Source organism: Pituophis catenifer, unplaced genomic scaffold (genome assembly GCF_029215685.1).
Source record: "Pituophis catenifer annectens isolate HBS135680 unplaced genomic scaffold, rPitCat1.0.hap2 SCAF_4, whole genome shotgun sequence".
NCBI lineage: Eukaryota > Metazoa > Chordata > Lepidosauria > Squamata > Colubridae > Pituophis > Pituophis catenifer.
The window spans coordinates 42,171,013-42,197,197 of NW_027256884.1; positions in this window are offsets into that span (position 1 = coordinate 42,171,013).

The window sequence follows — 26,185 nt, forward strand, 5'->3', positions numbered from 1 at the left end:
GTATTTGATTGAGGAATGTCAGAGAATATTAGGGAAGTAGGTTAGTCAGAAATCTTTTCCATATGTTCACCAGATATATGTCCATCATGTCACCAAGATTGAGTTTAAATCTAAGGAGTACTTAAAAATCTAAGGAGTACTTAAAAATAATGATTTCAGTATTTTTCCTGGATTCGTTCCAAGGAAAAAAAAACACTTTGTGACCAGTCCTCACATTTACAATCATTGCAGAGTTCCACAGCCACATGATCACCATTTGCGTCTTTCACAACTGGCTTGTGAAAAGCAGAGTTAATTTATTTTTATTTATTTTTATTATTCATATTTCTATGCCGCCCACTCTCCAAGGACTCTGGGCGGCTTACACCAAAGACAGTATACTAAATAGCATATTGCCCCCAACAATCTGGGTCCTCATTTTACCCACCTCGGAAGGATGGAAGGCTGAGTCAACCTTGACCTGGTGAGATTTGATCCGCTGATCTGCTGAACTAGCAGTCAGCTGAGGAGCTGCAGTATTGCACCCTAACCACTGTGCCACCTTGGCTCTTATAGACAATAGGTGGAATTAAAACTGTAAATTATGGTCATATGATGTTTGACTTACTGATCACAATTATTTGCTTAACGATTAAAGCAGAAGTGAGGTTATAAGCCTGTCACAGTCACATGATGTTTTCCTTTGCAACTGTGGCACTTAGAACAGAGTTGTCAGTCACAATTGTATTTGCTGAATGACCACTCCCTGACCTGTATAGTCTGATGACCTAACTGAGAAAAGGAAAGAGCTCGGTAAATCCCTACAGGACCCAGGAGTTTTTAGAGACAGCAGAAACAGCATTTTATTTGCAATACTCATGTGGGGCGCATGTAAGAAATATTGGTCTATAAACCATGGAAACAACACTACTAAAGTAAAGGGTACACAAAATGCCAGTATCAAAGTAGATTCCTTTTTGAGATATACATGGCTCCCTCAAATTTGTCTTCTTTGTAGATTCTTTGACTGACTTCTCCCCTGTCCTTCAATGTGTTTGCTTATCCACCTGAAGAATCTATATTTTATTATAGAAAACTAAGTCATTATTGCTTCATTATTCAAAAAGGCTTTTTTCTGCAGTATAGTAAGAGTGAGATGCTGATAATCACCTTTAGTGATAAGTTTCCTGGCAGGACAATGTTATCTTTAGAAAGGAGGATCCCAAGTGATATGGCTTCATGTGGGAAAAGTGGGGGGATCTTATGTTGAAATTAATTCATGGAACTTGCTCCAGTGGCAAGGCAGACCCCCTCTTATCTGGCCTTCAGGAAGTGTGCTAAGGCCTGACAGACAAGAGAGGGAGAGGACAGGGAGAGAGAGAATAGAATCTTGTCCTGACAATTTAAATGCAAGACACAAAGTTGTTCTTCATTGACAATACCGCTTTGAGCAAACCCATATCCACTGATCTCATAGATTTGGTAAATGATAGCATTGTGGGAATATATTTCTTGCCTAAGCGTCAGTTGAAAAGAAAACCATTTGCTTTTTCATCGCCAATATGAAGTTGCTTTCTGCAAAAGTCATCAGGGTATTTCTAGTCTACCAAAGTCAGCTAGCTTGAATTGCTTATTAAAGGAGTGCTGCTGAGCTGTGTAAACAGATTCATCAGCCCTGCTGCAGAGAGTGTATGTGCAGGTGTCAGCAAGCATTAGAGATAACATGTGCCAAAATGAGACTTTCTGGCAGAATGGAAGGTGCCATAAATAAACTTGAAAACTATTTTTGATTTAAAGCCCCCTCACCAACTGTTCAAAGCTGTCCTAAAACTAGCTGAACTTTAACTCTTCAGAGTATGTGTGGCACATATGCAATGTGTTATCATATGCAAAACTGTGTTCTCCTGTTCAATTTCATTGATCAACATTGTTTTCTTTCTTAAGATGATCAGTTTAATTAAAGGAGAATTTGTGCAAGAAATCTCCTTAATTTTTATAGTTGTGAACTAAAGAACTATAAAATAACGGTATCTGAGCAGCTATCCAATTAAATTGCAGTTTCAGCCCTGACTAACCAGCAGGCTATAGCTTAAATATTAGATTAGTGTATATAATAAAATAATAAATAACACATCCAGATGGCGTTATGCACTTGATATTTGATGATCCTTTCCTGCTCAAAGGCTAAGCAAGCTAGACTTTAGTATTTGGGTGGTGGTGGTGTCACTAGGTAAACCAAGACTGCATGACAGATTGTGTGTTTGAAAAGAATCTCAGAAAAAAATAACACAAAAATTTTGTATTATTGCTGAAAAAATTATATAGATAGCTCCATTGGGTTACCAGGATTTCAAGTTCAACTTAAAGGCGACTTTAATTATATAACTTTTAATTTTTAAAGTTTTAGTGTGCCAGGACAGTTCCAAATAAAATTGTAAGTTGGAGAAATGAATTTTTAAAATGAAGATGATAGATAATAGATAGATAGATAGATAACCAGAGGTGGTGAGTGAAAGAATCCATAGCAGCAGCACTATACAACATACCCAAGCGAGTCAAATACATTAAATTGAATTAGCAATAGCACTTTGACTTACGATATATATCACTTCACAGTGCTTTACAGCCCTCTCTAAGTGGTTTACAGAGTCAGCATATTGCCCCCAACAATCTGGATCCTCATTTTACTGACCTCGGAAGGATGAAAGGCTGAGTCAACCTTGAGCCACTGCATTCTAACCACTGTGCCAGATACATGGAATCATAGACCTCATCTACCTCTGCATCACTACCTACTTTCTGTTTTAAGGTCAAATCAGATAAACACCCATAGGATCACTTTCAGGATTCATACCAGAGACCGTGTCTAGAAACTGTAGAACTCTCATTCATATAATTAAAAGTATGAATCCAGTATGTTGACAACACCTTCATCATAATGAAAAAGAAACAACTAGAGAAGACATGTGAAAGTATCAACATCATTTTCAAAGGAATAACATTCACAAGGAAAGAACAAAACAACAACATACTACCCTTCCTAGATACCCTTCCTCATTAGAAGAGGAAAACATATTAACAACTCAAGTTTAAAAAGGGACAATTAAAAAGCTTTTTTAAAAAGATCAGAACACATTCTCTTTAGCAGCAACAGGTAAGTAGGGTATAGGACCAGACAAACAATCAAGTAAAACAATATAAAAAATGAACAATGAATTTATAAATCTTTCCTGCAAATCCTTTTTCAAGTTTTTGAGATTGAAAAAGAATATAAAGTTACCATAATTCAAATGGAACTTTTGAAGCAAGGAGAACAATTGCTTTAAAATATTGTTTTTGTTTTGTGTTTTTTTCAAATTAATAAAATTGAGGTTTCATATAATTTTAGCATTAGCTTTAATTTGCAGTTATGCTTGGGATTTGCCATTAGCTTTAAAAAGTGCAGACAGAAGCTTTTTATTTTAGATTAAAACAAAAGCAGAGAAATTTTAATTAACCATTTCTAGATACAAGCTTTGTTTGTCTTTAAAATTTTAATAATCATTTCAGCTTTGCCTATTATATTGAACTTTCAAGTAATGGATTTAACAGTGGCAGACTGAATGTACAATTCTCTGCTGCTGTAATGATGAAACCCCTATTGAGGATTGAGGGGGGGCAGAGGGAGAGGGGGAGAGGGAGAGGGAGAGAGAGGGGAGTACCATTCATCGACAAGGAGAGTTTATTTAAAGAAATTTGTATATTTATTTTGTTTTATTTTTTTCCTAAATTCTCAGAAACTTCATTTGTATTGCTGCAATAGCAAATAGCAGATGGCCATCATGACACTTTTGGCTTAGCTCCTTAAGTATGCTAGTCTTTACAGGATGCATCTGTCACATCTGGAAATAGGGGTGATTAAGAGGGGCCTTGGGAGTTTGAATTTTTTAAAGGCTTCCAAAATCATAACAATCTCCAAACTCAACATTGAAAAATAATGGTAATAAAAATATGGATCCCTATTTCAATTTTTTGGAGATTCAGGTGACATATTGATCATAAATTATAGTTATTAAAAATAAATTATTTGTTATTGTCAGGCTTCTAGCTGGAGGTGATAAAAAGTGCTGGGCAGCTGTCTCAATAAACTTCAAACAACTGCCATATGTGTAGATGTCAACACATAAATATCAGGAACATTACCTCAAACAAGAGCAAAATATCCAAAATCAGAGCTATTTGAATTGCACATGGTCTCCTTATATAACATCTAGCAATATTTCTGAATATTTTCATACTACACTTTTCTTGTCTAAATAAAATCTTAAATTTATTAGGCACTGGAATATAAAATCTGGGTCATACATTCTTTATAAAAGTAAGTATACACAATTTACTTGTATATTTAGCATTGTCTCAGTGTAAAGGTTACCCAGACCTCAATTGTTCTGTCTTCTTCAAAGCAGGTCGTTAGAGTTCAATGAATAAGATCTTTCAAATTCATTAAGAGTTCATTTCCATTAATTTCTTTTACCATTTGTTCTGATTCTTCTTTTTCACTCCATTCTGATTCAAGAGACAGACTCCTTAGCACTTCAGCATTAATCACTTATTGCTAAATGCAGGATCCAAGCATAAGACCACTACAAACTTTTAATACGAATCCTTTCCCACAGGCAGCACATCCTACAATACCATCCTTATATGCAGTCATATATGCTTTTTTGGTTCTGAAATCTTAAATTAATTTTTTTATAATAACACTTTTTAAGCACAGCATCCCCTGCTTCCATGCTGTTTTACAGCATCCAACTTGCTTTTTCATAAATTCCAACTAAGGTTTTATCCTGCCAAATCTAATCCAATTATATATATAGACCACATCATTTTAAGTTATGGATTGAACATACCTGGTTCAGAACTGTAACCTGCCAGGCCAGGCCATCTGGTTTGCAGAGCCTCCAGTGAGATCTCCCTTTTCTTCTCCAAAGCATCCCTCCAACTGAGATGGCAGGAATTACAACTTTCTGTTAAAATAAATAAATAAATAAATAAATAAATACAATCAAAGCCATGTGGTTCTCTGCAGGGAAAGGATAAATACAGCGGGGGTAAAGCCACACATCTGCTACATTCAGCTGTTCCTGTTCCATCCCCTTTGAAGGAGAAATGCCAGGTGCACTCAAGCTACATGGCTCTTTGCTAGTCGTATCCTTTGAAAATAAAAGATCAGGATCAGCCAGAAATATGCTGGAGCTTCTCTATCCAGGTAGTGGGGAAGCAATTACATTTTCTCTTCTTCCAAATGCATGCAGCCTAAACTAGGTCTTATCTTATTTACAGAATCAGTTTCCCAGATATTGCAGTTTTGTTCTGCAGTAATTTGGATGAATCCCCTGTTTCCCCAGCCATATCATTTAATGAAATGATGATGAAGAAAAGAATTTGCATTCACACTGAGGCTGATGAAGCTTTCTCAAAAGTGTTAAGGGATCTGGGAGCTATACACTCATGGAAGAAAACATCCAGGGGCTGAATTGTTGTTATAGCTTTGTAAACTGGTGACCTGAAGGGTTGCTAAATGCTTTTCACAGCAGTGGTAGTACAGATTCAGTATATTGATATGAAATGAAGAGCCTTGGTGGTGCAGCAGACTAAGTGCTGTTAAAGTAACACCAGCTGCCTGCAATTACTGCAAGTTCGAAACTCACCAGGCTCAAGGTTGATTCAGCCTTCCATCCTTTCGAGGTAGGTAAAATGAGGACCCGGATTGTGGGGGCAATAAGCTGACTTTGTATAAAAAAGAACACCGCTGGGGGGGGGGGTGTCGAAAGCCCTACTAAGCAGATATATACAAAAGTATGAAGGCTATTGCTTAACGCATTGTAAGCCACCCTGAGTCTCCAGAGAAGGGCGGCATATAAATTGAACCAATAAATAAATCCAGCTAGGCATTTGACTCTACTTTATGCCATAGCTACAGTGCAATGGGATGTGAAACAATAAAGTCAGAGTGGATAATATATATTTATTCTTATATTCTATTAAGTCTCAATTATTCCCGGGATTGTGTTTCACTGCATTGAATTGCAATCTTAAAATGTCTAAATAAAAATGGTGAAATTGAATTGACCTGTTTGATCAAGGATAAGACAACAAATATTTTAATTAAGGACTGGAAACTAGAAGTGATATATGGATTTGCTGATTAAAATGGGTAGAATATGGGAAAAAGAGAATAATGATGTAGTTTAATGAGGGGAGGAAAGAAGATTAGTTTGTAACTGCTATAAAGAACAGAAGTTGCTACTTTATATACTCTTCTATTTGTATTTCTTATCACACTTTTTAACTTTCTCACTTCAATTCTTTTTATTTTGTCTTAATCTTTATATTATTTCATGTATACTCTTTATCTGTTGAAAATCTTTAATAAAAATCATGAAGAAAATTATTAAATGAACTTGATCACAAGCTAAGTAATTTACTAAATTTATATTGTTTCATTCCAGCTTCAGGAAAGGATTCCAATACACTTTGTAGAAGTTCAATAATTTCTTCTATTCCTCAATATTTTCTTCTAGTTTCCTTTCTTGCCATCTTGTATCATGAAAACGGATAAAGTGGCTATCTATATAATCTATATTTATTTTCTGGTTATCAAAATAAAGGAATTTGATCCAGGCTCTTTCAATCCATGATAAATGGTACCAGTATCTTCTTTATGTGATGTCACAACTCAGCCTTATTCTCAAGTTTAAGGTTGGCAAACAATAATCTTTGATCAGCAATAAATAAACAATATCTTTAATTTGAAAAAAAACCCCATGTTATACATGTACAATATATTGAAGCTGTAATTTGTACTACATTTAATTGTCATTGACTAGATTAATATTAGGTTTTATTCTTGGATCTAATTCATTGGATTCATTAATCATTAGAACTGTGAACATCCTGAAGGGAGTGCTTCAGTATAAATTTCAAGTGAAATGTCTATTTGAAGTTGCTTCTCAAAACAATTTTTCTTCTGTGAAGAAAACTATTCCAGCTTTTAAAACTGTTGGAGAGGACAATTAAGAAGCTATGAAGTAATATGAAACTGTTTGTCACTGAAGCAAATTGAGTTACATCATCACCTTTGTGGGATCAAGGTGAATTAAGAATATTCACACAAGTCTGTTAACAATACTTGTATAATCTGGTGAATTTTAATGTTTAACTATGACAGTTATAGTTATAATTACAGTATACAGTAAAATATGACAGGATTTTGTTATGAAACTCCAAAAAGCAAAAGTTCCATTCCAACTTAAAGGCCTAGAAGAATCTTTTCATTAAAACAATTCACATTTTAGCATAGGTTTTGCTGACTGTTGTTTTCTTCTCATGTTTTCAATTTCCCTTATTCATATTTATAAAATGAAATATCCTCCAGCTGAGTAAGAATAGCCACTCAACAAACACATTGGATAAATAGACCTATCATGTATTACTGAGGCTTAATTGAAAAAGGACGACAATGTCACCCTTGTAAATTACCTGCTTTCTGAGTTTTGGCTTCAGGACTGGAAGGAAATCATAGCATTCATTGTTAAAAGAATCCTAACTGTGACCAGAGATCTTTCTCTGGAATTTTCTGGGTGTGAATGCCCACATCTAAAATTAGGCTGCAGAATTTGGTTCTCACGGTGGATATTCTGCTGCCTAGTGAATCCCTTTCTGGGCTCTTAGACATGGCCCTGGGGCTATATTCTCAGCCTGGGATCTATATCTTGGGAGTCAGAGGAACCTATGAATTCAAGTCACCCATAGCAATCATAGGCATCTCTCAACTAATCTTGTGCCCAACTGAGACATTGTAATAAATGTTAGACATTGCTTTTCCCTCAGAACAAAAGATCAACTGTTTCTGGCACTTAAATCAAGAATTAACTAAGTAAATCAATTTGAATTAGGGCGTTCACATAAATAATACATAATAATTTAAGACATTCATTAGAAAGCATCATCACATAGAGAGCATCATCTAAGCAACCACCAAATGTCTTCCAGAAAAGCCCTTTCCTTAATCTTCCAAAAAGCAGTCAATGATGGGATAAATCTAATTTCTAGGAAAAACTATTGCCCAGAATCTTTGACTTATAATGTATGGGACGACAGGAAATTTGGCATAGTTAGTTGGTAAGTTTGGCATGATTTGTGAGAAGGACGCTCTTTTCATTGTCAGGACTCAGCTGCATGAAGATTCTGGACAATATTTAACATTAGTTAATTCATTAGTAAATGAAAGTGGGCTAACACAGTGAAATATAAGGCCACATTGATAGACACACTATAGCAAAAGAGGATGTCACAAAGAAAGTGGTATTCATAACTTTGTCATTAGCAACTATTAAATTAGTAAATGTTTGGGCCAGCATCTGTCAGCATTGTTTTGGCATCAAATTGATTTGGAGTATTTAAATATGTCCCTATTCTTCAGGATTTGAAAATAAAGATGTTCATAGCTGTATTATTTACCGATTAAATTGATTATTTTTATATTCTACCTATTCTCCAGAATTTATAGGTAACTTAAAAAATGTTATCTTTTTATTCTATCCCTACATCAACAATCATGTGAGGAAAGCTTTGGTTAGCAAAAAGTCATCCCAAGACTTTCTGTGGCTCAAGGTGGACTAGAATCTTGAGCCTTCCCAGTCATGCATCAACACCTTACTTGTACCCTTGATTAGGCTGATCCTATAGTGCTGTGTTCAATTCCCAGATCTCTTGGTAAAACAAGCACAATTGTGTAACAATGTGATAGAGTAAGGAAAAGCAAAATTCACACCTTTGATGGACTGTGATCAAGACACTTAGACTTAGAATAAGACTTAGAAAAACTTTGAATGTACACTAATTGGCATTCATTAAAATGAAATTTTGTTGCATCTTAAAGGGTCACCATCTCCAATGCACACTACATAAACATGACAAAATCAATCAATCAATCAATCAATCAATATGCATATATCCACATATATTATATGACACAGAGAAAGAATACAGTCTAGTTCAGACCTATACAAGTACATGGAGAGAAAAACGAAACTTATGAGTTTACCAGATGGATGGCATAGGGAACAAAGCTGTTACAGAATCTGGTAGTTCTGTTAGAAATACTTCAAAAACCTCCTTCCAGAGGGGAGCAGCAGAAACAGTGTAAAGTGGGTGTGTGGGGGTCTAACAATGCTTTGAGCTTTAAGAAAATAGCGCTTATAAGCAGTATCCTGAATAACAGGAAATGAACTTCTTATAATATTTTTGGCTGTCCTTACCACTCTCTGTATGGATCTTCTATCTGAGGCACTGCTGCCACCAAACCAAATAGTGATGCAGTTTTTTAAAATGCTCTCAATCGTGCCTCTGTAAAAAATGACCAGAAAGAGAAGGAGAAAGATGTGCTCTCCTCATCCGATGCAGGAAATGCAGACACCGGTTTGCACCCTTCACTAAGGATGATGTCTGGAGAGACCAATTCAGATTGTTAGTTATCTACACCCCCACATACTTAATACTGTTGACCACCTCTACACCTTGATACTGAGTGGACTATGCCAGCTCTTTCTAAAATCTACAATGTTCTCCACTGAGAACAGATAAAGGTAAATAAAGCCAAGGAAATATTACTCCATTCCCAAAGTGCTTTGATGGGTATATAGTTGAAACATCTTTTAATTGAAAGACTTCAATATCAATGTTTCAAGCAACTGGTTGTTTGTGCCTGGAAGTAAAATGGCACAACCACAACCACAACTATTTTATGCACAACCACAAAAGCTTCCCCTCAGTACAAATACCACCACCATTGAATCTGCAAAAGTTGGAAGTGCTTTAAAACTACATATTTTATTTCATGGATTTAAGGCATGCTCCTGCTTTGATTTGCTGATCTACCTAGATGGGGTTTTGATCAAAGCTTTGTCCTTCAAATAATGCAGATACCTAGAGTATATTTGCTGTTGAATTAAGTCAGGTTTAAGAAATGTCCATGGTACAAAATTAAGTATTATATCTTCAAATAGAGGAACAGAGCCTTTCAAGAGAATTTAAATATACACTTACTGACTGAAAGAGTGGTACTCCAGTGGAAGGAAATGCAGAGGGAGGAATTTATGGACTTCAAAGTCTTGTTCCTCTACAGATTTCTTTGTAAAACAAATCTCATTTGCAGTGCAAATCTAAAACATCAGACTCCTTTTTCTTTTTTTCCATTAGCAAGTGATAGGACATTGGCATTCTAATGCCTATAAAGTTCATTATGCACTCAAAAAGTGATTGTCTGAAGTAAAATATTGTCACACTATGGAACATTTCAGAGATTTCCAAGTGCCCTTGCTGAGTGCCCTCCTCATTAAACTACTCAGTGTGTGTTCTCAGCTGGACAGCATCTTTATAAGTTCCAACTAAGTGAAGTGGAGCTCTTGGAAGGCACAAAGTGCTGCAGATCCACGGTGGAAGAAAATGAAGACTAGCTCATTATAGGCAGCAAGCATTAAAGCTCTGGCCTTCTGCAGTGGTGGTAAACATTGATCTGAGACAGCCTTGGTCACTCTAGGTTGAAGGTAAGTATGGGAATATACCTTTTCTCCATTTTCAAGACAAGTATATGAAATTGCACATTTTCTGGGGCATTACTTTGCAGACCTGAGTTCTTGCAACACTGAATTTTCTTCCATCTTTTTGAGCTGGTGTGGAGAACAGTTAAAAATTTTCACTTCTATATTCTGAACTCTCTGTTGGCTTTGCTTCAGTTATATTCAAATGTAACAAAACATTTTCACAGCGTAGTATTAATTACTGAACTCCACATGTATCTTTGTGGATGTATTCATGCATTACATAATTTCTTTAGAGTGATTTTCTGTAACTTGAAAAGACAGAGCACACCGAGGTTATATTTTTTGATGGGCAAAAATATATATGGCACTATTTCATATGCCTAGTTGCATGACAAGAGCTCTCTGCAAGTATTTCTTGTGATATAGTAAGCCTAACAATATCAGGATAAGTATAATGTTCTTTATGATACATAAAGTGGTACAACTATGGGAGTACATTTACAAATCTAGTTTATGAAAAGATGATTAAGTTTACGGAGGGAAAAGATCTCAATTGGGTTCAGTTTTTGAGAAGAATTTACTACATCTATCCCTAATAAATACCATATTTTTTGGACTATAAGACGCACTAGAGTATAAGACGTACTTTAGTTTTTGGGGAGGAAAATAAGAAAAAAGCTGATTGGCAGGTGGATCGGCCTCCCGGAATATCCCCAATCAGCTGTTCCCAGAGGTGAATTTTAGCAACAGGTTCATTGGTTGTGAGCTCTGTGCCTTGTTTTTTTTTCAGTCTCTGAAACCTGTGTTTCAGAGGCTTTTTTTTCTGCCTCGGAGGCTTTTTTTCTGAAGCTCCATTTCAGAGGCTTTTTTCAGCCTCTGAAACCTCCATTTCAGAGGCTGGGCAGGGCTACATTCAGAGTATAAGACACACCCAGATTTTCACTCTCTTTTTTGGGGGGAAAAGGTGTGTCTTATACTCTGAAAAATACAGTATTTGAATAATAAAATTAGTATTCAAAAGGTTGTGCCATAGTTCTTCACGTTTTTAAGTATACAAAGTACATATTATTATTCAGGTTGCATATATTAATAACATTGCATGAAAATGCACAAGAAGTTTCATAAAGTCTTCTTTAAAATGTTGCAATTGTTACTGAATAAGGACAGAAAAAATGTAAATGTAGATGAAATGGAAGGTCACTGAAGATAACTAAAAGGTCCATCCTTCAGAGGAAATATATATAAATAAATCAGACCTAAATTCTTCAACCAAATGGGATTTCCAGAGGAAATTCCTGCTTGCCTGACTGCACTAATCTTTCATCTCAATGTTTTTTCTCAATCATCTAGAATTGACCCAGAGAAAAGAAGAAAAGCACAATAATATTTCCATCCTCAGTCCCTGAAAATGGTCCTGAAAAATAGGATGATTGACAATAATGAAAACCACTGAGAAATTGGAAGACCCAAGATGGTTTCACTATTCCCATCCTGGTTACATCATAGATCTTATTCTAATAAGGGGTAATTTTTGAAGAATCAAGAGCAAATATTGGGACAGGAAAGTGTACTTGAATTTCTACATTGCTGAAATTCACTCACTATATATATATATAGAAGGAGGAGAAATGGTTAATAAAAATATAGTATACGGTTCTTTCAGTAGCATTACATTTTCAAATAGGAATGTGTACTATACTGTACCATTACTCTACAGAGTATTCATTGAAAAACACTTGATAATCACTTTAGAATTGTAAATGCATTGGGGATTGTTAACACAGTAGAGACCGTTTTTGTGCTACTACATTTTGCAGGGACATTATGACCTCTTGTCTGTAATACAGGCTACTGACCATGATTATAGGTGTATGTCTTTGCAAGTTATGTTTGCAAACAATTTAAAGAGACAAGCAAGTATTATTGGCTTAGATAAGTAGATTTATTCACATTCAAGCTAGGCTCAAGCCTAGAATGAGTGATCAGGGTAATGGAATTTATTTACAATACAATGTAAATAATGTTATTTTCAGCATGCTTTCTTTTCATTTTGAAATAATTAAACAGGAAGCAAAGATAACATATGGCTAATATTTAAAGATTCTCTGGCTCTATGCTACCTGCCTATCACAATAAAATGCATTCAGCTATTAATTCATGCTGGTAGATAAAATAATTATAAACTTATTACCTGACCAGCTGTTAGTGTCTTAGTAATAGCCGCCATGAAGTTGGCTTGTTTGCTTTACTTAGAATAGTAATCAAAAGGAATAGCATTTTTGGAAGACACATATATTAATTTTGAATTAAATCAGTAACATGATTGCCTGCCTGACTGCACTAATCTTTCATCTCAATGTTTTTTCTCAATCATCTAGAATTGGTGACTGCTTCATGCTGAGATTTTCCTAAAACTTTCTTGCAGGAAATAGATAGACCCATTCTACTTTGATCTCCTACTAATGAATCATTCTTTTCTAATTTTCTGCTCTCTGAATGTGTGAATATGACAGCTCCTACAATCCAAAGCTGACAGTTTAAGAAAGGGGGGAAGAGACCCTGGACTGATCTGTGTTTAAGTTAAAACCTATATTAATTTCAGTAATCTTAGATGTACCCAGAACTGCTGTGGATAAATCAATATACTTCTAATATTTTTGTGCATGGAATAAATATTCAAGTTGGCCTTCTTATTTTAGGTAGGTAGATATTTTTTTATTCCAATACCCTACTCAAGGAGACCCATAGAATAATATGTCTCTCCCTTGCTTCCAAAAGAAAGGGAAATCAGAAGCTTAGTTTTTCCTCCATTAATATATCGTGAAAACAAAATAAAATGAGGATCTTATTGGATTAAAATCCTGTGAACGAAGTTCTAATTATTTTTCTTTTACTTCTACAGTAATTGTTTCTTATCTTACACAAGCATCAAGGAGTTGGTTAGCATAACTGATTGTCTGATGCCTGGCGAGTTAAGCTGCTATTTTCAGCCACCGAGGGAGCAATGATTACAACAGGGTCTGACAGTAAGAGCACATAATTAGCTCAATAAGGATGACACTGAGATGGTATTTCTAAGGTTCATTAATTAATATAGTGAGACACATCCTTGGTAATAAGTGTTGCAAAAAATCTGCCTGGAGCCAATATTCAGGACACTGTGACATTCCTGTTAAGGTCATTGCTGGATTTGTCAAAGAATATCTTGTGTAATTTATATGCAAAAGAAGGTGAGTGAATTACAGCATACACAAAGGGATGTTAAATGTTTTAGCAAGACCTGAATGCAGACAGCAAAAGTGAAACTTGTCTCAAAAAAAAAAAAAATAACAGCAACAGCAGTATTCCTATTCATTTTTCTCAGCTCATAATTGCCAGTTTGATTCCTTCCCCCTACCTCACTCCACCCCACCTATTGAAAAGAATTCCTGATATGGATATTCAGAGGAAAATTTGAGAAGCAAATATCACCTCGTCAGACAACTAAGGGATTAACTTGATTTGTAGTATCTATATGGCAAATACAAAATATCTATTGTAAAAATTATGTTTTTTATATCTCTTATGATTGTCTTGACATTTATATAGATAAGGTTCTGAATAAATTTAATAGTCTGATAGCTTGTTTCTGTCCTACTATGGGCTAATGTTTTCTTTCAATCCATCATTTTATGAACTTTCTCAATTTTCATGAACATCATTCCCATATAAATGGAGTATGGATAACCAAAAAAATTCTGGTCAATTTGAGGACATTGTATTTGTCTTGCAGGTAATTTCAGATGTTTGCAAAATAATTAACACACAAGTAACAATTATGGAAAAGATTTGCAGATTATCAGTAAATGTGAAGTCAAGATTGCATACAAAATACGTATATGATTGGGGGTGTCACAAAATTGACAATAAGACTGTACATATCCAGATGGAATGTCATTAAGAAAATAAGAGCATGAACAAGCTTGGGAGCATACTCTAATACCTTTTTGTACATTGAGCAGACCTGTGTTCACAACTGATTGCTTTCTGATACCATAAATTCACTGTCTGCATCCTCATAGCTGTACTTCTGATGTCAGCATAAAAGAAGGCTAATAAGTATATAACATATTTCGTTGGATTTATCTAAAAGAGGGGCTATGAGATACTCTACATAATATCTAACATTAAGTATTTAGATGCTAAGTGACCATGATTTAAGACGGCAACCATTTTTTTCCTCAAGTGGTACTTCAACTGATAGCTTAATATTTACTGTCTGATCTGTTTCACTGAAAAACAGTCACTGAATGACCCATACAGTCTATTTGCTGTTGTTGTTTATTTTGCTTGTTATTCCTTTAATTTGCTTAATAGGCTTTAATCAGCATTTCATTATTTCTATATTTTTTAAAAAAATAAAAATTGACTTAGTTTACAAACATGTAGATTTTTGTACAAGTGATATTGATTGCCACTCAACCTGATAAGTTTACTCTTACAGAAACGTATTTATCTATATCCAGACTTTATTGTATTTATTTCTTGTATATACATTAATGTTCTATTTCCTATCTTTGGACTGTTTATGATGCAGCCAGGGTGGCAAAGCGTGCTGTTATCTTGTGTAATCTTTTGGAAATGTTGGAAACACCTTTTTCAATAGAGAGGGCTATCTCAGATGACAGGAAAGTCCTTTCTAATCTTACAATCCAGTGATTCAAGGCAAGAAGGGAAGAGATCTAGCTTACAAAGTGACTTGTAAAAAACCCTTTCCAGTCAATCCACATTATCATCCACTGTTATCACCACCAATTTGCTTTCCTAGGCTAGCAGTCTCTACCATGTGAAAAGAAGAAGACGGTTTGCATTTCCCGTATCTCAAACTAGCATCTCTTCAATAGCAAACACATAATTTTCTGGAAATTGGAATTGTTTTCTTAACATGTCATAGCCAGCATGATCATAAACACCATTTCCTATTGTGATTAATGAATAACATTGTGGAGAAAGTTTGCTTTACTTTTCAAAGAAATAATTTACTGCAGATGAGTCTACCTTCAGTATCTGCCTTCAAGGCAATTTTATTTATTTTGACCTTTTTATTTTTTATTTATTTTGACTTACTTTAGAAAGTAAAACAAATCTCATGTTGTGTTGAACAAAAGGATGCAACTTTGGTTCATGTAAATCAGCGGTTCTCAACCTGGGGGTCGTGACCCCTTTGGGGGTCGAACGGCCATTTCACAGGGGTCGCCAAAGCCCTCTCTCGCCCCCCCATGCCTTCACTCTCCCTCACACTCTGCTCTGTTGGATCGCTGGCTGTTCGCTTACCCCGCCCACTCCCAATCTATAGTGCCTCCTGAGTCCCAGCTGATGGCTAGAGGAAAAAAAACTGTTTAAATTTTTGCCGCAGGGCTTCAAAGGGCCGCCCTACAGCCAGTGGTGGGATTCTGCCGGTTCTAGGGGGTTCGGCCGAGCCGTTTGTTAAATTGCTGGTTCACCCCCGCCCCTTGCCCCGCCCCTCCGCACCACTATTTATTGCCAATAAATAGTGGTGGGCGAGGGGCGGGCGAGCCAGCAATTTAATTGTAATTTTATTGGCCCGCGGAGCTTCAGCATAGGCTAATTAGCCCTTGATTAGATTGGCTCCCGACTCTCAGCTGATTTGCTCTCAGCTGTTTTGCTCAGGGCTCTGCTGCTTGCTGGAGCAGAATTTTTTTACCCCTAGCTATGCTGAAAAACGAAACTGAAAGTAAAGCAGACTGTTGGCTTTGCTGTTGCTGCAACGTTGGAAAATTAGGCAGGCAGATTTCTTTTCTTTTTCCTCACCAAAAAAGGAAATTTAGGGCAAAAGAGGAGAGTTCAAGATTTTAAAACACAAAAGAAAAAAAAGCTCTATTTAACTAGGGAATTGTAATAATTGAGATACTATTAATTGTATATTGTGTTGAAAGCAGAAATGGTTAAATTGTGGTTTGGAGGAATATATGGGGGAAATTATATGGTTTATTATTACTGGTAAATATAATTAATTGATTTGTAAGAAATTGGATTGCATGGAAATAATTGGAATATTCGTGTTCATATTGATTAATATACAAAAAATGTAGTTATATAGCTAATTGATTTATATTAAAATGTTGAATTTATATTAAACAACTGTAATATTACATAATTAACCAATGTGAGGATGGATATAAAAATAGATGACAATGGGAAGGGGTATAATATAGAATAGAAGGGAAAAATTGAATTTGATTAAGATTAGAGATGAGGATGAAGGGTAATATTGTTTTTTTACAAAAATAGATGAGGAATAAATATGGCAAAAAGGAAATATAGAAATTGTAAATTTAATTAAAATGACTAAACACTGTTTAAATTTGTGAACCGGCCAAATACTCTGTTCAAAGAAAATACATTGTATGTTTGTATGTGTGTTTCTAATTATTGTTATTTATTCATATTTGTTCTCTTTTATTCTTTAAAGTTTAACAATTCATTCTTTATCTTAATATCTTTATATTTGTTTGGGGTTGGCTTTCTTCCCTTTCATCTTTTTTATTGTACAGCAATCTTTCTCCTCAAACGTACCAGTTCTCTCTTTTCTTTCCTTCTTACTTTCTCTTCCTCCCCCTCTTCTTCTCCTCCCTACTTCCTCTTCCTTTCTCCTTCTCCTCCTCTCTTCCTCCTTCTCTTACCCTCACTCCTACTCTAATTTCCCTTCCCTTCCTTCATCCCTCTCTATTGCTGTATCCTTTTATGCATAGGGACTACTCAGAGGGCTGAAAAAGTTATTTCTGACTGGTCCTTGCACTTTTGACCAGTCCTCGAACTTACAACTGTCCTCACATTTTACGTTTTTGCCCTATCTTGTCACCATGGTGAAGAGAAGCAGTTGTGAAATGAGTGACACGGTTGTTAAGAATGCTACAATGGGCATAAATGATGACCAGTCATAAGTGCGAAGACCAGTCAAAAGTCCGAGGACCTGTCAGAAATGACTTTTTTCAGTCCTCTGAGTAGTCCCTATACACATAGCCATGGCCACCCGGTCACATGACCAGCTAGCCACGCCCACCCAGTCACATGACCTCCAAGCCACGCCCACAAAATAAGCCACGCCCACAGAACTGGTAGTAAAAAAATTTAGAACCCACCCCTGGTTGGGGGTCACCACAACATGAGGAACTGTATTAAAGGGTCGCGGCATTAGGAAGGTTGAGAACCACTGATCTAAATGAAATGCAATATGTTTCTCAGAAGACAGATAGATAGATAGATAGATAGATAGATAGATAGATAGATAGATAGATAGATAGACAGACAGACAGACAGACAGACAGACGGAAGACTTGGGTCCAATTTGTTTTGTCTGAAATAAAATGTTAACAACAAGCAATGCTAAAGTACATAATTAATTCTAAAACTTAATGACATAATTCAGTAGATGCTGAAAAGCCCATATAAAGATTTGTTTCCTGGACAGAAAACAGCTTTCTAAATTAACAACTTATAGGCTTTTAAATGACAAAGAAAGCAAATGGGGAGAAGGTATGCAATTGAAATAGGAAAGTATTTGTATTCTAGAGTAATAAATGATGTGTCATCATTAATAACCATAGGAAATGGTTGGCAAATCAAGCAAAATAAGGAAAGCAATGACAGTCTGTCACTACGTAATGAACCTGAAGGATTAAAGGTAGTCTATCATGACATTTTAACCAGAGTTCTCTTTATTAAAAGGCATTTATCTAATGGAGCATTGAAAGGTTTATTGGTAATTATGGATGAGTTTACTGATCATAAGTTGATTGAAAAGGGCTAAAGAGTTCATTTATAACAAGTTGGAATAGAGCATGCATTAATGAATGAAATGACAGATGAAACAAAATAAGGAGGAGGAGGAAAAAATATTGTATATTGTGCAAAGGGACAAAAATCTGCAAAAAGCATAATCAAATAAAACATGAAGGAGATAAGATTCAAAAAGGCCAAGAAAATTAAGAGTGATCTTCATAGTTATAAGAAGACCAGAAAAATAATGGCAATGAATCATACCCTTCATCCTCATAGCAATGTGACGGACTATTTTATAAGAAAAATAAATGGGCATGGAATGTTGCAAGTATATCAGATGGTTGAAGAAGAAAAAAGGGCATTGGAAGAAAATCTGAAGGATACTATGGTTTTTTTCTCCTGCTCCCCGCCCCCCCCAAATTGTATACTACACACATTATTTTAGCATTGTTGCAAATTCTGTCTATTTTCCCCCCTGTTATGTCTTCATGTTTAGTCACCTAAACCATTTCAGGATATTCACTTTATGCATCATTGTATTCACTTCAACAAAACATATAGTGTGACATGATTTGCATGTTGCAATTTCTTATCTTAATTTACACATCAAAACCATTTCTCATTGTCATTCTTTCCAAGAAGCAAAATCTCATTCTTTCTTCTCCCCTATGTAATTTGTGTCAGCGATTCTTATCGTGATTATAGCACTGTCAAAAGTAGTGATATATTGGTTTTTGTTCTGCTTAGGATAAACTGTAAATTGGATAATAGTTGTCATTTTCAGATTCCAAGGGTTATCTTTTTTTTTTTTTTAAGAACACCCAGTAGCATTATATTATGGTTAGCTAAATTTTGGCTTCCATTGCATGTTGGCTGTAAAGATGCTATATTGCCTTTTCTAATATATAATGTCTTTGGGAATGTTTTTATGCAGAAAATATAGTTTCAGGTCTGGAAAAATGTTTTCACAAAACATTTTTTCATCCATTTTCACAAAAACTGAATACCAAAGTGCAATAATTCAGAGTGACTGAATGAGTGATGTATTACTATTTTGAGAATACAGTTAGATAGCAATAGCAATAGCACTTAGACTTATATACCACTTCACAGTGCTTTACAGCCCTCTCTAAGCGGTTTACAGAGTCAGCATATTGCCTCAACAATCTGGGTCCTCATTTTACTCATCTTGGAAGGATGGAAGGCTGAGTCAACCTTGAGCCTGGTAAGATTCGATCTGCCAAACTGCTGGCAGCCGGTGATAAGCAGAAATAGCCTGCAGTACTGCAGTCTAACCACTGCGCCATCACGGCTCATCCAGATTAAAAGATCCAGATCCAGATTAAAAGAGATTCTAATAGGAATCTACTTTGAACCAAACTCAGAAATATTAGTGGAGTCCAGTGGAGACAATTTGCTTCACAGTGGTGGTAAAATAAAATAGGAATGAGAAGAGTTAGAGAAACCCATTTAGTTGCCAACAGAAAATAGCAATTGGAAGATTTTAATTAAATCAATTGCATTACTGAAGCATTATCTCTGAACTACTTATATAAATTTGATTTATGTTTACACAGGCTTAAATGTATTATCCTCTAAAAGCTAGGGTGAATCCTGTCCTCCATGTTATCACACATTAAAATGCTTAATATGTCACAATCAATTCTTTATTTGTAATGCAATGGATTAGGTCTGAGCATGGTTTTTCTGAAATGGTGGATCACCCAAATTGGATTTAATGCAACTGTAGAAAACAAGATAAAAGACAATGAAACCACTGCTAATGCTCCATGTAATATTGACTTTAGTGAACCTTTCTATATCCCTCTAATAATATTAGAGGGTTGTTTACAGAGATTAGGTATAATGCTCACATCATTTAAAAAAGAATGTTACAGTGCTTTTAAATAAGGCAGTATTAAAGATTGAGTTTTGATCTCGGTAGGGTTATATACATAGGAATATAAGTAGATCTAGGGATCTGTGGTATGGACAAATGGAAAATATATACATGCTGAAGAAAGTGTAAGTAAGAAACTATTGGAACCTTAAATCCAGCATATCTTCAGAGTCTTTCTATTAACAAAGTAAAGGCAGAAGACCAATTTCTTGATATCTAATCTCTCATTAACCAAATCATAAATATGATGTACCCTGTCAATCACTTGATTTCTGTTTTCTTTCTAGAAGGAGCTCTGAAGTCTTCTCCTGATCCTCCTTTAAAAATGGAATTAAGATCTTCCATTCTTGCAGAACAATATAAATCTGCCCAGTTTTACCTACCAGAATTATTTAGAAAATGCAGCAAGTTGATTATATCAGTTTGGGAAGAGAGATAAATAAATTTAATCTAACAACATGTCAACATGTTGGTTTTCTAAAATGCGGCCATGAAACTTTTATAGGTTGAATTAGGGAAATTGGCCTCTTTTTTTCCCTCAAGACTAGTCATGGATATGTATAAATATAGATATGGGAACTATTTCTTGCTGCTATTGATGACAGAAGCACTAGCTTTCAGTATAACTATTCCTGTTCCTGGGCTGCAGTGAATAACTGGAAAAGTCATATGTAAGAACATACTTCAGACATATTCTCCTTTTTAAGAATTTGCCACTTTATTCTCAGTAGTATTATATATTTAAACATTTTTTTAAAAAGTCAAAATTACCAATTACTGGCAAAGAAGGTAACTTAAAAACAAATGTTATACAAAAATGGGAACTGAAAAAGAAAAGAAAATGAACTCCTCAAACTTAATATGGATTTAGATAGCATTGGCTGTTGACATTTTGTTGTTGGTTTTAATAAAATCAGTGTTCTCTGGTGAAGCTGAGATAGACTGTGCCATACTTTAGTAAAGATGTAATACTATAAAAGAAGTCTGGTCTGAAGAGAATTTCTGAGAAGATTATGAAAGAGTAGCAGGTTCAAGTGTGGCATGACGAGCATGAAAAAGAAGTTTTCTGTTCTTCCCTGAAGGCTTGGGAAGAAGCCCATGCAGAAGAAAAACAAGGTAGATGAATTTCTCCCAACTATACAGAGAAAGCCAATGCCAGCCTAAAAAAGGCTTTAAAAAGCAAGAGGCTTAGCCTCCTATCTCTATTAAGAATAGAAATAGACATATGAATTTTTACATTAAGCCAACAATACAGCTTGCAAATATTTTCATTAGAAAAAGAGTTCCCTTTTCACCAGCTGAATCTACAGTATTAATCCATCAGGGTCTGGGAGGGGCATAGTGAAGAAGACATTGTGGTTATCTAGTGATAAATCAGTCTTATGAAGAAAAATTGTAAAACAATTTTTACAAAAATAGGGGGGTTGGACTAGAAGATCTCCAAGATTCCTTCCAGCCCTATGATTCTATGAATCTGTTCTTACATAAAATACTGTGAATCCAAGTTTATTTGAATTTTAAAGTTCAGTTTATTTTATTTCATTAAACAAATGCGTATACCGTATTTTCCGGCGTATAAGACGACTGGGCATATAAGACGACCCCCGACTTTTCCTGTTAAAATATAGGGTTTGGGCTATACTCGCCATATAAGACTGCCCCTCTTCCAACGCACACCAAATAAAAATTAAAAAACATCAACTGGCTCACCCACAATGTAAAAACAGCTGTGCTAGACCCAAAATGGCCCCTGAAACAAGCAGAAACCTCACATAGCCACAAAAAGCCCAAAAAAAACTACTTTCACACTTTACACACACACAACACAACACAACTGGCTCACCCACAATATAAAAGCAGCTGTGCTAGACCCAAAATGGCCCCTGCAACAAGCAGGAACCTCACACAGCCACAAAAAGCCCAAAAAACCAACTTTCACACTTTACACACACAAAATTCCACATACAGCTTTGTGAGATTTTGTGTGTTTGTGTAGTTAGAGTGAAACACTACAGAAACACACTAAATCTCAGAAAGCTGCACAAATATTACTTTATTTTATTTTATTTTTATTTTTATATGAAAGCTAAATTTAAAACTTCCTAAACTTTAAATGGCTAGGTCTAAAAAAGAAGAACTAAAAAAAACCCAATTGACTATTTTTTTTAAAGCTCCCAAAGGGGAAAAAAACTTACCCAATAGAACAGGGATCTCCAACCTTGGCAACTTTAAGACTTGTAGACTTCAACTCCCAGAATTCCTCAGCCAGCTTTGTTTTGCTGGCTGAGGAATTCTGGGAGTTGAAGTCCACAACTCCTGCCTGCATGATTGCAGGCAGGGAGTGGCTTGCTGATGGAATGGATTCAGGCAAGCGAAGCAAGGCAAGCGTTGCGATTAGCAGCTAAGGTAAGCAAGCTGGAGGGGGAAAACTTTTCCTTTTACAGGGCTCTGGGCTCTGGCGATCCCAGCTGAGTTGCCTGATTGGCAGGCAACTCAGCTGGGATCGTCAGAGCTTGCAGAGCCACGTAAAAAGAAAAAAGTTTTTTCCTTTAACATGGCTCTGGCATCCCAGCTGAGTTGCCTGATTAGCAGGCAAAGCTGGGATCGTCAGAGCTTCCATCGCCAGAGCCATTTAAGGCTCGTCAGAGTCTTTTGGTTACAGGAGCCTGGTTACAGGAGAACGACACCCGGCGTATAAGACGACCCCCGACTTTTGAGAAGATTTTCATGTGTTAAAAAGTCGTCTTATACGCCGGAAAATACGGTAGTTGCCCTGTTAAGATGTAATAATGATATAAACAGATTCACGATAAATTTACATAGGGCAGCACGGTGGCTCAGTGGTTAAGACTTAGGTTTGTTGGTTGGAAAGCTAGTAGCCCAGATTCGAGACCCAAGCACCATGCAATGGGGTGAGTTCCCATCCTCACCCCAACTCCTGCCTACCTAGCAGTTTGAAAACAGGCAAATGCAAGTAGATAAAAGGTACCACTTTGGTGGGAAGGTAACAGCACCCTGTGATGATATGTTGGCCACATGAATGTGGCAATGTCTTCAGACTTGGCTGGCTTAATGACTTTGAAACGGAGATGAGCACTTCCCCCTATAATCAGTAATGACTAACAGAATAAAATCTTCACGGACTCTTTACCTTTATCTTGTATGCAAGGAAATTTGTGATAAATTTTAAAGAAATTACCAAAGGCTGAAAAAATATTTTCAAAATTAGAATGTCTCAGAACACATATTCAATAGACTTTAAAAAAGAGCAATATTTGAAAATGTACATTTCTGTAGGTATGCGTATATATAAACAAACTGAAGCAGTTTCATAATATAAATACCATGTTCTCCACAGAATAAAGCTAGTGGCTCTTCTGAATTGTTCCAAATTCATAACTTGATTCATACAAGAGCTACATGCTTAAAATTCTATTTTAGCATTCACCTTGAAAGCTGATATTCTCTTTTATCAAAATAAAAAGGGACTCTCTTCTGCATTTTCCTTCTAATCCCATTGTGTGCTTAATTATAGCAAATTAACATTTTGGTTTGCTTTCTGTGAAGGAAAGAGACAGTAATACATAGGAGACAATAGATACATTCTCACTCAAACTTCTAAAACCCCTCCTTTTCTTGTTTCAGTTTTAGTTCTTTCCGCTTTTTAATACCAGAGGGCATCCAGCATAGCATGTGAGATGCTATTATCAAGGTCAAAAGAAAGAATTTATAATGATGCTACAGTCAGTGAATGTGAAATCTGGCAAGACTTCCCTATTTTGCTGTTCTATTGTTAAAGTGCATTTGCATGCTGGAATCATAACTCAAAGATGATTACAGCGTTCTTAACTTACAGTCTATGGGAAAAACCACTGAAGAATGAAAAAAGAAAGATTTAACAATAGCCTCAGAATAAAAAGAGCACTCTCCTTCTTTCATATGATAGGTAAGGATAATTTTAGCACCCTTTTTATATAAAAAAATGATAAACCTGAAAACCAGAATAACTGATAGATAACTACAATTGATTCCAAACAATTTCTTTATACTGTAAATGTCATGATTAAAGTATCAATGATTTTTCAGTGGGAACTATCCAGGCTTCATCCATTGGAAATTATAAAGCACATTTAGAGAATGTGATGTGATCCATTCATTAGAAAGAGAGAGAGAGAGAGAGGGAGGGAGGGAGGGAAGGAAGGAAGGAAGGAAGGAAGGAAGGAAGGAAGGAAGGAAGGAAGGAAAAATAAATAAAATTTAAACAGTTTGGTTTAATTTGAGTGAACAGTGATTACATTCTTCCTATTTCTCTTAGGAAGGCACAGTGATCCAGCAGGTAGATATTAAGTGGAAAGCTAATGACTTCCAGCAGAAAAAACTAACTGTTTACCTCCAATCTATGTTAGCTTTCACATTTGTGCAACTTGCCAACATAGCCTGATTTGCTATTGGTCAAAATCCAAACCAAAACATTATATACTGGCCAAATTGCAGGAGAGAAATGTGCAGGTGCTGGCTAAGGCTGATTGCCTTGAGCTAAATCAGGAGAAGCAGAAAAAGGACATGATGAGGCATGGCTGGCTGAATCAAAACAGAGAATAAAAGACAATAGACAAGAAAGAATCTTCATGAAATGAAGTGAGTCTCTTCTATCCCCAAAATCCAACTTTTTAGCATTCTTTCTTCTTACTTTGTTCAGCAGAACTTCTCCCAGCAATTAAAAAACATGTGATTTCCTACTTGCCAGACATCTCCTCTTCCTCAGTATTGTTATTGTTATGTTCCACTGAATTGTAGCTAACTCCAATATTTCATCTAGCCATCTCAGGGGCTGCCTGGCCCCTTCTCCTTTTTTCTACCTTGCCCATCACTACCTTTTTTAGCCCAAAACATGATAAAATTTGCTTTATTTCACTATTTCTATGGTTTTCTTTGCATAGAAACAAAGTTGCACTTACTATGTGGGACAGATGGGAAGGAAGTGAGCCGCCAGATTGTGAGAACATGAGCGAGCAGTTAGACAAAGAGATCTGAACTGACTGGTAGCCCCACATTGCAATGAATAAGGACATGCATTCAATTTTGCAGCTATTATGATTGTTGCCTGAGCAGGGACAAAAATAGCCAGAGAAATGATTGAAGCATGGGAAAAAAGTGCCCTTTATCAGCCAATATGTGTGCTGATTTACCAGCATCCTATTACATACTTAGGAGCCAAGAGAGCAGCAGCCCAAGGTAACCATGTTTAATGACTTAATAGCCCCCCCCTCAAAGCCACCCAGAACCAGGAACCATATAAATACAATGCATAGGATAGCCTAACGTACATATTCTACAGAAAGAGAAATTCCCTGATGATGGGCTCCAGCACAAGTCCGAAAGCTTGGAAGAATAAATCTTTAGTCCCAGATTGTATCTTGCAAAGTTGCATTCTCTGTTTCCTTCCAGTTCTTGTTATCTGATTTTTATCTCCCTCTTTAAACATTTTAACTTTTTCCTGCAATTCCTTGAGATCTTTGATCTACTTACATCAAGCTGCTCAGATTTAAAAAAAACAATACATTCTTTCAGTAACAATACATTCTTTCTTTTTGACCTTCTTCTTGCAAGATTTTCTTTTCCTTTTTTTTTTTTTTTTTTTGGCGTATGTGAAGTAGCAGCTTACTATTGTGCTATACTTTTCTTCTTCACAGTGCCTCAGCCAATTGAGTTGTGCAGGCTTAGGGTGTGAAGTTTCCAAAAGATGCCCTAATTAAATCATGAGCCTTGAGCCAAATTTCAAAAGAAATCCAGTCATTTATTAGGAGCACCATTCCGGCAATTACTCAAATGGAGTCAGCTCTAACCTCCCAGGTGATTTGCGGGCCCCTATGACTCTGTTCCTCCCTTCCTCCCTGGACATGTTATAAATCATGTTCTCCAATGGACCACATTAGTG